Raw genomic sequence first — 15,434 nt, forward strand, 5'->3', positions numbered from 1 at the left:
CTTACCTCACAAACACACACATGAGAACTATGTAGGGTTACCATACGTCTGTTTTTTCCCGGACATGTCCAGCTTTTTGGCAATCAAACCCCCGTCCGGCGGGAATTGCCAAAAAGCCGAACATGTCCAGGAAAAATACCGGCTGGGCACTTCCTCTCCCGCGGCTGCTCTGCTCCTCCCCGGACTCAGACTTCGGCTCTGTTTAAGAGCCAAGCTGCCCGAGCCAGCGCTACCGGCTTCGGGCAGCCCCCTTGACTCTGGACCCCAGCCACTGGCTGGGCACTTCTCCTCCCCGGCTCCAGCTGCTCTGCTCCGGCGGCGCAGGGTCCGGAGGCACGGGGGCTGCCCGAAGCCGGTAGCGCTGGCTCGGGCAGCTTGGCTCTTAAACAGAGCCGAAGTCTGAGTCCGGGGAGGAGCAGAGCAGCTGGAGCCGGGGAGGAGAAGTGCCCGGCTGAGGGCGCAGGATCCGGAGGCATAGGGGCTGCCCGAAGCCCGAGTGCTACCGGCTTCATGGTTTGCCGGGCAGCCTCCAGACCCTGCGCCCCCGGCTGGGCGCTTCCCCTCCCAGGCTCCAGCTGCTCTGGGGAAGCGCCGACCGGGGGCGCAGGGTCTGGAGGCTGCCCGGCAAACCGTAAAGCCGGTAGCGCTCGGGCAGCCCTTTTCGCGTGGCTGGGAGGGAGGAGGGGGAGTTAGGGCGGGGACTTTGGGGAAGGGGTGGGGAAAGGGCGGAGTTGGGGCGGGGCCGGGGGTTGGAAAGGGGCGGGAAAGGGCTGGGGCTAGGGCCCGTGGAGTGTCCTTTTTTTTTTTTATTTTTTTTATTTTTTAAATATGGTAACCCTAGAGGTATGTTGTGAGGTTTAACTAGCTCATGTGTGGGAGGCACTTTGAAGCTGAACCGTGGCCTGAGGTTTATAACTGCTAAGAATTACCAGGGCCTCACACACTTTGAAGCTTATGTAGGCCAAGCTCATTGCACACAAAATAGCTCCTTTCTCCTACAAGCTTCTTCTGCATCATCCTCCCACCCCCCTCTATTTTAGGGATTCCCTGCATCTCCCCCCCGCCACAGGTTCTGCATGTCCCCCATTCCCGTTCCTCTTATACCAGTTTTATAACTGAAGAATGGTTACTGTGCAAAATGATGGCTAAGGACCTCATGTTGCAGTATTTGTGCTCCTTCTTTGTGCTTTACTACTACTAGCACTTCAAGAAGAGGACACCCAAGGGAATAAAGTGCTTTGCTGAGGGTCCAACTTCTCCCAGTGTACTGCAGTGCTGCACAGATGTAGTGCAGTGGAAACAATACAGGATGAGAACCGCTTCCAAAACTCATGCATTCTTACAGATTCTCACCAGCATGTTGAGAAGGAGTAAAATGAAGAAGGCGGATTCTCCAGCAGTAGAAAGAAACACATACCAGAGAAAGAGTTGTTATATTAAATGATGGGCTAAGTGCACAGAAAAAGAAAAAGAATGTGTAATATTCTAGACCTTTCTGTTTGGTGGAACTTCTCGCAATTGGGCACTATTTATTATTTCTTTGAAACTGATATACAAGGGGCAGCGTGACAAAAACATATAAACTACCTTCGGTATTTGACCATTTGCAAGGCTTAGCCAACATCTACCTGTACCCTGAGCTTGGCTACCAGCTGACATCTTTATCAGATAGGCCACCCTATGTTGACAATGATGCAGTGTGAGATCTAACATCAGTTAATACCATGCTGTTGAAGAGGCAGTGTTACCCCCCAAAATGGATTTTTGGGGCACTGCTATAATAATCTGCCTATTGCCCCCTTAGTCTGTTCTTCCCAAGGTAAAAGTTTCCTGGAGTTGTTAAGGAAACACTAAAGAACACGGATATAACCTTCCGCTAAAGTAATTGACACAGGCAGTATACTTTATTTTAGAAAGAATACATCTTTTTATTAAAATAACAATCCCCTACTACAATATGATCTAAAAATCCTAAACAAGGCACAAAATCCCAGAGACACAACAGGGCTGCCCAGAGGGGTGTGTGTGTGTGTGGGGGGGAGGGGGCGCAAGTGGGGCAATTTGCCCCAGGCCCTGCAGGGGGCCCCCACGAGAATATAGTATTCTATAGTATTGCAACTTTTTTTATGGAAGGGGCCCCCGAAATTGCTTTGCCCCAGGTCCCCTGAATCCTCTGGGCAGCTCTGAGACACAAATCCCTTAATACAAATTAAACAGCACTTAAACTACAATAGCATATAGTTCAAATGGTTCTAAGCAAGTGATCTAGTGCAAGTGGCCAGTTTGCAACAAATTGCTGACAGCAGATCTTAAATTGCTTTAAAATTACATAGACAAAATATAGTTAATGCACACACATTAAATACTACATACCATCCTAAACTATACTTACTTAAAAGATGATTAAGCTTATTCTATAAATCGGTTACTGCTTGATTTTTAAAAGAAAATAGCTGCTGCTGTTCAGTTCCTGGTCAGTCAGCTCTGCTCCGCTTTCTTTGCAGTAGCTTTTGTATGGCTTCTCTTGCTGGCGCTCCCTGCATGCCTCTCTCCTTCTCGACTCAGCTTCTGGATTCCAAAACTGTTGTTGGCAGTTGGCCTTTTATGCTACGTTGTAGCTCTTTCTTTACATACCTTCCTAGTCTTAGACAGTTACCTCCCTCGCACGTGCTCAATCCTGACCATTACCTCCGAATTCCGAACGACAGTTCTGACCTTTAAAACAAGTTGTGACCAGTATGAGTGGGTTCTGACCAGTTAGCTGCTTAACTGACTGAACTGTCACCCCTTACTGCACATGCCCAATAGTTGCCAATCTTGCACATGCTTACTGTTGTCCTTACCTCAGAGCTGTGATTCTGCCGAGGCCCCACACCCACACTTGGCTTTTTGCCAGGGCACCTTCCCCCCGCACCCCTCCCAGAAATCCTAATTTTTTACTGAGCATGCTCAGGGTCCACAGCATCCATCTCAGGTGCAGTGATTTTTACTTATTCAAAATGGAGTTCAGAAATACACAGTAGAGACTGGAGAATTTTCTCTGGTAATATTCCCCTTCTTGAGGGTGTGATAGTATCTATTATCTGACCCTCACTTTTACTAGTGAGTTCAATGGGTGTTTGACCTTGCCCAACATTGGCTCAAGGCTCCTATTTAGGACCAAGCATGACTTTCTTCTTGTTGGCACAATAACTCATTACCCCGGATTCTGCCTTACTAGAATGATATGACCATCTTTGGCTCTATTTTAAAGCTCCTGAGCCTCCTTATATCATGCACCGGAATAAGTGTTTCACTGCCACCAAGATTTGAAGCATTAGGATTACCATACGCAAGATGTAAATTTTTCCTTTAAAATTTACTTTTATTGATAGGATGGTAGACAGTAATCACAACCCTGTGTGTATACCAGCTTTGATTTCTATAACAGGTGTCTTCAGTTTGCCAAAACTGAGACAATTGCTACAAGCTTTTAACAATTACATTACATAAACACGTATAAATGGTAACTTAATATTTATGTAACTAAATCTTAAACTATTATATAAACTTTTACAATCATTACAAAAAATTTAAGATTGCTTATGTTGCTTTCTTTTAAACTTTCACACAAACAGTGACATGCACTTGTTTACAGTTTTTAAAGTATTCTTAACAAGTTTGCCTTCAATTTCCAACTTTTCCTAAACCGTTTTTAGACATTTTAACAAACTGTTTTCAATTTCTAATCCTCTGGGCAAATTGGAATATAATATTTTTCTGGTCCAAAATATTACAGATATTACTCAAACAATATGTTTCAGTTATCCATACAATAGGGTGCAGCATTTTATTTAAAATTCAAGTGGCAGTAGATGACCATCCCAAAAATACCTCTCACCAATTGTGTTTTGTATCTTTTTTACTTGTTCCACAATTTGTTTAATTTCATCAGTTGAGTGATGTATAGTAATCATACTTTTACATGCATTTTCCTGTGCCTTTTGCAAGTATCTTTGCAAATCAGAATGGTTTAGCAATTGTTTAACTAAACTGATATTCATACTCAGTGGCACTGGGTTGACACTTTTGGTCCTTCACTTCCTTATATTCAACTTCAGGTAATGTAAAGTTAAAATCACATCCAATCACTGAAACTTTATTACATAAACATTGACTTTCATAAGGATTATGTCTTGTATTAAACAAATAATTAACATTAAACTGTTCTGCATCAACTTCTAATGCATACACTTGTATTTCCTATATACACAACCACAGATCCAGTGTTAAAAAATGGATTTAGTTGACAATGGCATTTTCCTTTTTTCTGGATTTAAACAGATATCATAAGATTGTATAACATCATTATTACAAATATATCCACTTCCATGTTCTTCCATACAAGTTTTAAGTTCTACTGTTTTCCATATGGTGGCTTGATTTATGGCCCATAATTTGTGTTCCATTGGTTGCATTACACCATAATTGACGTTTAATCCCAATCCCATAATAGGGGAATGCTATTCTATTTGAACATAAGACATTTCATTTTGCTGCACATTATATGTAAAATTTATTATTTTCCACCAAGAATATAAATTTTGCTCCTAGATAGTAACCTATTTCAACATACTACTTATTTCAAATGGCAAAATACCACTTATAATCAGGAATGGAATATCTTTTACCAAATCATTGGTCCATGTTTCTGCTTATATGCAAGCTAGTGCCATAGACACATTGCTTTGAAGCACTTCTATTGTTTGTAATGTACTAGAACTACTTCTTGCAACCTTTTCCAGCCGGGGAGTAGACTAGCTATCAAGTAATGACCAGCACTTATTTAATTGAGGGGTATTTTTAGACGTTTAGACAAAGCACCTAAATGCTGTTCTATTGCATCTAATTTATAAGGAATACTCCCTTGTCGATACTGTTTAGCACCGTAAGACCTGTTTCTGCTCCTCCTGAAACTGTACCAAATCTCTTTTGACTCTTTCAGTAGAGGGCTTTGGCAAAATCTCTGAGTTTGGCTTTGCACCCATCTTTTCCATTCCTTAAGTAATGGTTTTATATACTTGCACATTGTGGTTGTATGATTGAGATGTTCATGGGGGTTAAGTCTAGCACACTCCATTTTTAAGGAATATGTGGGTTCTAATATTAACTGTCATTTGACATCTTCTTTTATCACATAAGGACCAATTTTCACTTGATTTGGCTCGGATATCCATATTACAGTAAAAGTTTTATTAAAACTATAAGAACCAATATATGGACCAATAATTTTACATATTCCACTCTGACCTTCTCATTATAGCTGTACTGCCTTCACACCAATATGAAAACACAGTTTGAGTCTTATCTTTTTCATATCTACTCCCCTGTTCTATTAGCTGACTAAACCAAGGTCCTTGTAAACTTAGCTGTCCCCTTAGTACAACCTTTTGCTGAGATGTACACTGAAATACTACCCTGCAATATCTGCCTTGTGAGTAAACATTATTAAATGTCATTCTTTATACTCAGATCATTATGAGCCCACCTTATTAATATAGTTTCTTTTTCCTCTTTTATCCACTTAGGGGCATACCATGCTATAAAAGTATATTAGGAAATTGAAGGACATGGATTTTTCCATATGGGTATAAGAGTAGTAGTGGTTGGATTAATTGTGACAACCAGGACACTAGTGGAGCCGGCAACTATCCCAGAACCATCTCTTAACATACACTGCCATTGTCCTGACTGAACTGCTTTTTCCTGTATTATTCCTTTTTCCTCTTCTATAAACCAGTTACATTCTGTTTGTCCTGGTGAAGGGGAAATCATGGGTACATAAAACACCCCAAATAGTAGGAGCAGCAAAAGATAGAGAACATCTATGGGTGTCTTCTGCAACTATGTCTGTATTTTCTACAGATCCCATTATGATCTCAATTCAGTTCTTTATATTTTGACTATCAGGCTGAGGGACTGCAAAAAAGACAGCTAACCTCAGTATTAGTAAGAGTAGTTAAATTAGGTTTTCTCCATTGTATTGTCGCTCTCAGTACTCCAGTCTCCGAACTCACACCACCATACCAAGATCCAGCAAGCACCTATGCCAAGAAGAGAGAGGATAAATAGGGCTTCACCTTTTATCATCTGGGTTGCATTTATTATGTCTATAAAACAAATAACAGAAAATGTCTCTTCTCCCATTTTAGCAGGACTATAAACTTTTTACCAACAGCAATTTTTACTAGCTAAAACAAAACAAAAAAGTCCATTTTATTCCCTATTATAATTTATATGGAAATTTGATAAAAACAACAAGGTTTATATTCTTAACCTCTTATAAAACTTAAGTGTTATACACACATTCACACAACTTTTTGATTCATTCTTTATTAGATTTACTATTACTGAAGGTTCCTTATCGTATTACTCTGAAAACTTTTACATTTACCTAATCTTTATTGATTTTTTTAACCTCTTTCCCCCCTATATATAGGTATAACCTATATGTCCTTACTAAAGTTTCCATGGTATAAGTTATTGGAAGCACATTATTTGATCTATTAAAACCCCTGGAAACTTCCTAACTTCAGCTAGAAGTTAGGAAATCTATATCATTATTGGGAGACTTTTAATGGTGGTGATGGTGCTCTATCTACCATTGTCTATTTATTTACCTGGTTTTGAATTCATTATTTTCATTATAGTTCCCTTCAGTTTAGTTAGGTCATTTTTATACATTTATCTCTTTATCTGTAGCTAGTTAAATAAAACAAAACATTTTTTCCCCAAAACTGTTACAACTTTTACTCAACTGCCACTACATAAGGAAAATTAAACCAATAATAAATGTTGACAAACTAATCTGCCCGTCTCAGCTATAGGAATCCACTCTCCTTCCCTCAGACCCCTAATAAATTCCATCATGTTTTAGAGGAGAAAATGCAAAGCCTCTCTGCCCAAGGAGGGCAGAAGTAACAAGGAAAAGATTGCACTAGGCAGCAGTAAACTCCAGAAATAAGGAACTCTGTATAAACATTGCATACATATTCATAAGTCAACGCTAGCAGGCTCACTCACAATGGACAAGTCCCATTAAATTGGAATTGTTGTATCTGGCCATAGGTCAGATAATGCCCCGAGTGAGTCAAAGTTTGATGCTTCCTTGGAATGGCTGTAGGCTCTAGTTCTGAATTTTCATTTTCAGCACCCAAAGCCCTGTACAAATTGGCAAATAGCAAACCCGTTTCTGAGGTACATTCAGGGAAGAATGGCTGAGACTCTGAATACTCACTGGGAGGAAGATGGTCAGTTGTGATTTAGGAAAGCCCCAGTCTGGAATGTGAGGTTGGTCTGGGGTAAAATAAGGGTCTTCAGCTGGCAGTAACGGTGCAATAGCTGTGACGGTGGAGAGCTCAGCCCTAAAGAAAGAGAGTTGAAATGTTAGCTGCTGCAGAGCTAACCCCTTTATCAGCTCTGCCAGTCTGTATTTCACTCATATCTGTAGCAATCCTCCTCCCTTCTCTAATAAAATGTGTATTGCTTTAAAGGAGGCTATACAAGCATCTTTCAGCTGGGTAAGGGGGAAGAAGCAGCAGGCAAAAAAACTAAAGTAAGGGGAATAATGGGCTTTACATGTTTCACCTATCCCTTGTCCAGAGAGATTCTAGGGTCTCCAAGTAGAGAACTTGCCTTTGTTCTTCTCTGTAAAGCACTGCTGGAACTATATAAATAAGGAAAGGGTGGGACAGTTTGCTCTAATTATGGATGTAAGGTCATGGCCGGGGCTATTTAGTGGTCAGAGCTGGTGCAAGGATGTTTCGCGCCCTAGGTGAAACTTCCACCTTGTGCCCTCCCCCCTCCCCGAGCCCTGCGGCAGCTTCCTGCCCTGAGGTGCCCCCCCCCACAGCAGCTCCCCTCCCCGGCCCGGGGAGCAGTGCGGCAGCTCCCCACCCCAGCTCACCTCTGCTCCGCCTCCTCCCTGAGCACGCCGCCCCACTCTGCTTCTCTCCCTCCTGGGCTTGCTGCGCCGCAAGCCTGGGAGGCGGGAGAAGTGGAGCAGCGACGGCATGTTCAGGGAGGAGGCGGAGCAGAGGTGAGCTGGGGCAGGGAGTGGTTCCCCTGTGTGCCATGCCCCCCACCCTTACTTGCTGCAAGCGGCCCTCCCCGCGCCCCCCTGCCCTAGCTCACCTCCACTCCATTACCGCCCCAGAGCGTGCTTTTGTCTGCCCTCAACCACTAGGCGCCCTAGGCAGCCGCCTAGTTTGCCTAGTGGTTTAGGGTTACCATATTTTGTGCCTCCAAATGGAGGACACTCCATGGGGCCCCGGCCCCGCCCCCAGCCCCGCCCACGCCCCCGCCCCAACTCCGCCCCCTCCCCAAAGTCTCCGCCCCCTCCCCTGCTTCCCGCGAACATTTAATTCGCGGGAAGCCTGAAGCAGGTAAGGGGGGGAGTGGGGGGAGGAGGTGCGGCCCAGGCTGGCCCCCCCGGCGGCTCCAGCCTGGGTCGGCTCGGGCCCTGGGGTGCCGGCCCCGGCCGGCCACCCCCGGCCTGCCCAGCACTGCCGGCCGGCCCCCGGCGGCCCGGCGCACCCCCCGGCCCCACGACCCCGGACCGGCTCCCGGACCGGCCCGCACCCCCGTGGCCCGGCGCACCCCCCCGGCCCCGCGGCCCCGGACCGGCTCCCGGACCGGCCCCCCGGCGCACCCCTGCGGCCCGGCGCACCCCCGCGGCCCCGGACCGGCTCCCGGACCGGCCCCCCGGCTCAGCGCACCCCGCGGCTCCCGGACCGGCGCACCCCCGCGGCCCGGTGCACCCCCCCCCGGCCCCGCGGACCCCCCAGCGGCCCGGCCCCGCGGCCCGGCGCGACCCCGGCCCGGCCCCGCGGCCCGGCGCGACCCCCGGCGGCCCGCGGGCCCGGACCGGCTCCCGGCACCGCGCCCCCTGCTCCCCGCCCGGCCCCGCGCCCAGCCCGGCCCGGCACTGCGACCCCGGCCCAGCACCGCGCGCCCGGCCCGGCTCCCGGCCCGGCACCATGCCCCCGGCCCCGCGACCCCGGCCCGGCCCCGCACCGGCCCCGGCCAAAGAGGCCCCAGCCGAGCCCTCCCTCCCTCCCGATTTTCCCGGACATGCCCGGCTTTTGGGGATTTCCCCCCGGACGGGGATTTGAGCCCCCAAAAGCCGGACATGTCCGGGAAAATCCGGACGTATGGTAACCCTATAGTGGTTGCACCGGCCCTGTTAGTGGTCAGACAGTGCCCAAGCTGAGAGAGAGACTGTGGAGCTTTCTTACAATGCCTGGAATGAGAGAACTGTCTTGCATTTTCAGGAAGCTGGCAGCACTATTCCTCACATGCATTTGAACCCTTACAGACCCTCTCTCCCACACAAGCTAGAATTAAGGAGAACTTGACTACTTACTGAAGGGGGTGGGGGAAGGAAGGAATTGGAATTACATAGCCAGCCCAAACTTCATGGGGCCAATGATTGAATGTGAGCTCTCTGCTAATGTACAATATGTCCTAAAATAAGAGAAATAGATACAGAATATTAGCAGCTGAAAAATGTCCCCACTTGTCCCCAATATGCCATACTGGTCCCTGTTAATGCACAGTTAAATTTACCTGTGCCAGTACAATCTGTTTAAATCCCCTTTCCCTGCCTCCAACTAAAATCCATAGTTCAAAGCCTTTCTGTCTTTGTTGTGGTAGTAGAAACAAGTAAATAATTGTGAGAAGAGGAACAACCAAAGGTGCTTTACCCAAACAAGTGAGTCTATTATTCCATCGGACAATAGAGATAACATGATCTAGCCCCACAAGTAGCTGAAAATAAATATCTTACTCTGAACCCCAAAAGTGTCAGTGGCAGGTGCTAGGCCATGGGATTCAGGCTGATAAGGATCAGGGCATCTCTGATTTCCAACTATAGGAATAGCAGCACCCCAAACACCTTATCTCCAGTCCCAGCCAGAGCCCTCATCCCCCCACACCCTGACCCTCTGCCCAAGCCCTGAGCCCCTCCCACACCCCACAGCCCTCACCCCTGCACCCCATCCCTCTGCACCCCTCCCATCCCCAAACTCCCTCCCAGAGCCTGCACCCTGCACCTCTATCCCCTGCCCCAGCCTAGGGCCTGCACCCCAGACCTCCTCCCTCACCCAAACTCCCTCCCAGAGCCTTGGGCAGGTGGGGGGGGCGGAGTTTGGGCAGGGGCGGGTTCTGGGCACCACCAAAATTTCTACAAACATGCCACCCCGGGTTTGTCTCTGTCTGAGGGGTTGGAGCAAATGCGATTGTATCATAGAGCTTGGCTGTAGACAATGGATCGTGTGGTGTGGTCTGGATGAAAGCTGGAGGCATGTAGGTAACTATAGCGGTCAGTAGGTTTCCGGTATAGGGTGGTGGTTATGTGACCATTGCTTATTAGCACTGTAGTGTCCGGGAAGTGGATCTCTTGTGTGGACTGGTCCAGGCTGCAGTTGATGGTGGGGTGGAAACTGTTGAAATCATGGTGGAATTCCTCAAGGGCTTCTTTTCCATGGGTCCAGATGATGAAGATGTCATCAATGTAGTGCAAGTAGAGCAGGGGCATTAGGGGACGAGAGCTGAGGAAGCGTTTTTCTAAGTCAGCCATAAAAATGTTGGCAACTGTGGGGCCATGCGGGTACCCATAGCAGTGCCGCTGATTTGAAGGTATATGTTGTTCCCAAATGTGAAATAGTTATGGGTCTGGTAGAGCTCTAAAATCCAAGAACGGACATGCAAAATGGAAAAAAACTTCATTGTAACAAAATATCTCATGGCAGGACAGTGTCCCAGTGACTTAATGTGACCTCTCTATTTTTAGCTATTTTCATTTAGTATCCTATCTCAATGAAATTAGATTCCATGATTTCATGGATCTCATTATTACACATGAAAACTGTGACAATTATGGGGATGCTCTTGAATTGTACTGTAGCTTGCCCTATTACTGGCATGGTTTTCTGCACAAATATTTCTGATTAAGTTCATCCCACAGGCCAGAAGGCAGAGATAGTTCACAATGATTGCCTAGTAGCGTCCACTGAAGGGCTGCTAAGAGACAATGTCAGAACAATTACCTCCAATTACTCTAGCCCCCCGCAGCACAGCCTATATAATTAGTTTGACCTGGGTGGGCAAGTCCCACCACTTCTTGAAACTTCTGGGCCTTATATTCACTATGGAAAATAAGGTGTGTTTGTAATTCAAGTTAACTAATTTGAGGTAAAATCCTAGTGAAGACAAGGCTGTTTGTAATTGTCACATGTGTTAGCAGGTTCACTATGGGGGAGTCTAGGGCTTACCTTCACCTGCTAGCTCATGTTAAAACTACAAACTGTTTTGTCTTCCCTAGGATTTTACCCTTGTGTTAGTTACCACAGGTTAGCCAATGTGAGGTAAGAACATCTTTTTCCTAGTGAAGACAAAGCACTGGAGAACAAAGAAACTTAGCAGGGTTTTAAGAGACACTCTCAGGAGTGCAGAGAGGAGAGAGACTCAGGGCTTGTTCACACTGGGACACTCAGGGACTTACAGGTATAACATGTTTTAACTTGGATGCATTAACGTCATACCTTTAGTTAATTAATCTTCACTTTCCCGTGTTTCCCTGTGTAGACATGGCCTCAGACTCAAGAAGTCATATGGGTATCTGGAGAAGCTAATCCTATCTAGGTCACCAGTATGGAATGGTAGTACTTCAGGGAAGACTGACATAGATTCATAGATTCTAGGACTAGAAGGGACCTCAAGAGGTCATCGAGTCCAGTCCCCTGCCCTCATAGCAGGTCCAAATACTGTCTAGACCATCCCTGATAGACATTTATCTTAAATATTTCCAGAGATGGAGATTCCACAACCTCCCTAGGCAATTTATTCCAGTGTTTAAGCACTTTGACAGTTAGGAACTTTTTCCTAATGTCCAACCTAAACCTCCCTTGCTGCAGTTTACGCCCATTGCTTTTTGTTCTATCCTTAGGGGCTAAGATGAACAAGTTTTCTCCCTCCTCCTTATGACACCCTTTTAGATATGCACACAGGTTATTTTGAAATTCTTAATCCAACTGCTAAACAAAATAATGCTAGTCAACAGGTTCCCGAAGGGGATGCAGCAAATAATACATATGATCCATGTCAAGTGCATGCATGGGTACACAGACACTTTCATTCGATATGATGCACACCATCTGAGGAACACAGGAGTTCAGTCTTAACTTTTAGACTGCGAGTGCTTTCCTGGAGACACAACATTAACCCATTCTGGGGAAAAAAATGGTGCAAGTTTCAGATACCCTTGTTCATTTTGAAACATTGCTCTGCTCACAGCTCTCTTCAGAAGCCCACCACATAGCTATTTGAAACTGCCTTTAAAGAACTTCTCCCACTTGAACAGTGGAAGATGTACCCACAGCCTCACAATTTATACCGGTATAAGTGTGACTCGCTAGCTGGGGTGTCCCCATTTGGCTGGGCATGGCATACCAGACTCTCCCCTTTTTAAGTCCCCTGCTGGTAGCCACTTTGGCCATGTGAGAGGCTGCATCTTCTTCCACTTTGGCCTTCTGGCTGGGTGACTTGTAGTTCCAACCCCTTCTAGGGTATGCCAACAGTCCAAAAGAAAGTACTCCATCAACCACATGTTTGGCCTTTGGTCTGCCCACAGGCTCGCTAGTCCTTACCACTGGCATCAGGGGTTTCATCAGTCCATATCTCTTGTCAGGGGGTTCCATCTCCATCATCCTCAATGGGCTGGTAAGGGATCCCAAGCCCTCCCTCTTCTCTGCATTCTGGTCCAGGGAACCCTTGAATAAGCAGTCAAGGCCTGACTACACAGATCCCTTGCTGCCTCCCAGGACCACTTCCTACCCTGCCCTGTCTTGGGCCTTTGCCACAGCACCTTCCCACGCTCACTGTGTATCAACACCTCCCTCTCTAAGCCTCTTCCACAGGCTCACTGCAGAGCTTTTTAGCACTTTCTGCCACCCAGCTGGTTCTGCTGCAGGACAATTATCTCTACTCCCCTCACAGAGCAGCCCCAACTCAGCCAGAGTCTTCCTGCTCTTTGTACACCCCTCCACCACCTCAGAGCATCCTGTACTGACTCACTTCCTCCCACTTGCCCCCAACTGCTTTGGTCTCCCTGTTGCAGACATACCTTCCTTCAGGAGGGCTCTAAATGCCAGCAGTCCAAGTCAGCACCACAATTTCTGCCCAGCTACTCTCTCTGAGGGAGGGCCAGAGATCTTCTCTCCTTCCTGGCCTACCCCCAGCTGAGCTGGGTTCAACCCTATTCACTCCTTTCTCCAGGCTTGATACCAAGTGCAGGTGTGGTGAGGTAGGACTGACTGACCCCACTGCCTTTCATTAACTTCTTCCGGCCCAGTGTGGGGTTGGTACACCTCATAACAATACTATTCATTTTAACACTAAATTTTTGCAGAATTTTTGTAATGCATTTCTTTAAATATCTGGGGAATAAACCAGGATTATATGTATTTCAGGATAAGCAATGGAAATATAAATTCAGTAGCAGGACCAAATACCAGTTTTAGCCCCAGTTCATGAAAACGTCCCAAATCAGGAAAGCACTTAAACATATAGAGTAGAAAGGAGTGTTGTAAGGTGTTGAGCTCAGAGTAATTTTATTCCCCAAATTACTAAAACAAGAAATGGGGGGACAAATCGTAATGATTGCCTCTCAATGCCAGAACAGGAATGCAACCCCCATTATTTTAGTCACATACGGTACTTGCCAGACCTTAGGGGGCATCATGATTAAAGGCAAGCAGAATGCTCACAGTGGTTCATTGTGATTATTTTATTATTAAAGAAAGGAAATGAAATAATATTTTTGTAAAAAAAAAAAAAACAATAACTAACACTGGTCTACAATTTTTGAGAAGTCGTCTGTTTCAGAGATAAAATGTGCTATTTATTATGTATTTTGATGGGCTGAATTCAAATATGACAATTAAAACAACTGATTGGCTACTGTTTCTAAGATATTTAAGTTTTTACATTTTATGTCTATGTATATTGTGTAGATAGTAGAGTTTTAATCATAAATTGTATACCTAGGTCTTTTCATGTGTTTATGGTTGCTTTACATGATAATATTTCACCTGTCCTGTTTATGTAACACTTTAAAAATCAGCAAAAGGGTTATATAAATAAAATTTATTATGAAACAAAAGGCAAAAAACTATTATGTACATAGTTTAATCCTATTCAGTGTCTACTCGGCGCTTCTTGGCTTGTCTCTTGTATTCATTAAATGGAGTTTCTCTTGTCACTGTCCAGCAATAGTCTGCAAGAATTGATGGGCTCCATTTGCCCTGATAGCGTTTCTCCATTGTTGCAATGTCCTGGTGAAATCGCTCGCCGTGCTCATCGCTCACTGCTCCGCAGTTCGGTGGAAAAAAATCTAGATGAGAGTGCAAAAAATGTATCTTTAGTGACATGTTGCAACCAAGGCTTTTGTATGCCTTGAGGAGGTTTTCCACCAACAACCTGTAGATGTCTGCCGTGTTGTTTCCGAGAAAATTTATTGCCACTAACTGGAAGGCTTTCCATGCCATCTTTTCCTTGCCACGCAGTGCGTGGTCAAATGCATCATCTTGAAGAAGTTCACGAATCTGAGGACCAACAAAGACACCTTCCTTTATCTTAGCTTCACTTAACCTTGGAAATTTTCCACGGAGGTACTTGAAAGCTGCTTGTGTTTTGTCAATGGCCTTGACAAAGTTCTTCATCAGACCCAGCTTGATGTGTAAGGGTGGTAACAAAATCTTCCTTGATTCAACAAGTGGTGGATGCTGAACACTTTTCCTCCCAGGCTCCAATGACTGTCAGAGTGGCCAATCTTTCTTGATGTAGTGGGAATCTCTTTCACGACTATCCCATTCGCAGAAAAAACAGCTGTACTTTGTGTATCCAGTCTGCAGACCAAGCAAGAGAGCAACAACCTTCAAATCGCCACAAAGCTGCCACTGATGTTGGTCATAGTTTATGCACCTCAAAAGTTGTTTCATGTTGTCATAGGTTTCCTTCATATGGACTGCATGGCCAACTGGAATTGATGGCAAAACATCTTTAAGACTCGTCTTCAATGAATCAATGAACAGTCTCCACTCATCTGGATCGTGAACGATGTTGAGGGCTGCCATCACACCATCGATGTTGTTGCAGGCTACAAGATCACCTTTCATGAAGAAGAATGGGACAAGATCCTTTTGACGGTCACGGAACATGGAAACCCTAACATCACCTGCCAGGAGATTCCACTGCTGTAGTCTGGAGCCCAACAGCTCTGCCTTACTCTTGGGTAGTTCCAAATCCCTGACAAAGTCATTCAGTTCAACTTGTGTTATGAGGTGTGGTTCAGAGGAGGAGGATGGGAGAAAATGTGGGTCCTGTGACATTGATGG

The 15,434-nt window shown here is 45.7% G+C and overlaps 1 long non-coding RNA gene across 3 annotated transcripts in view; it reads right to left on the reverse strand.

The window, feature by feature from the left end:
• Window positions 1–1,909: 1,909 nt before the first annotated feature.
• LOC112061093 (uncharacterized) overlaps window positions 1,910–15,434 on the reverse strand; it is a 32,676-nt gene continuing 19,151 nt past the window's right edge. For 2 of the 3 annotated variants that reach the window (XR_010589171.1, XR_010589172.1), the window contains 3 exons: window positions 9,404–9,504; window positions 7,277–7,403; window positions 4,123–6,083 (listed from right to left, as the gene is read on the reverse strand). This is a non-coding gene — a long non-coding RNA (uncharacterized LOC112061093). Of the gene's footprint in view, window positions 2,716–4,122; window positions 6,084–7,276; window positions 7,404–9,403; window positions 9,505–15,434 lie in introns of those variants that run through there. The other variant, XR_010589173.1, reaches the window with a different exon arrangement.

Source organism: Chrysemys picta, chromosome 7 (genome assembly GCF_011386835.1).
Source record: "Chrysemys picta bellii isolate R12L10 chromosome 7, ASM1138683v2, whole genome shotgun sequence".
Classification (NCBI taxonomy): domain Eukaryota; kingdom Metazoa; phylum Chordata; order Testudines; family Emydidae; genus Chrysemys; species Chrysemys picta.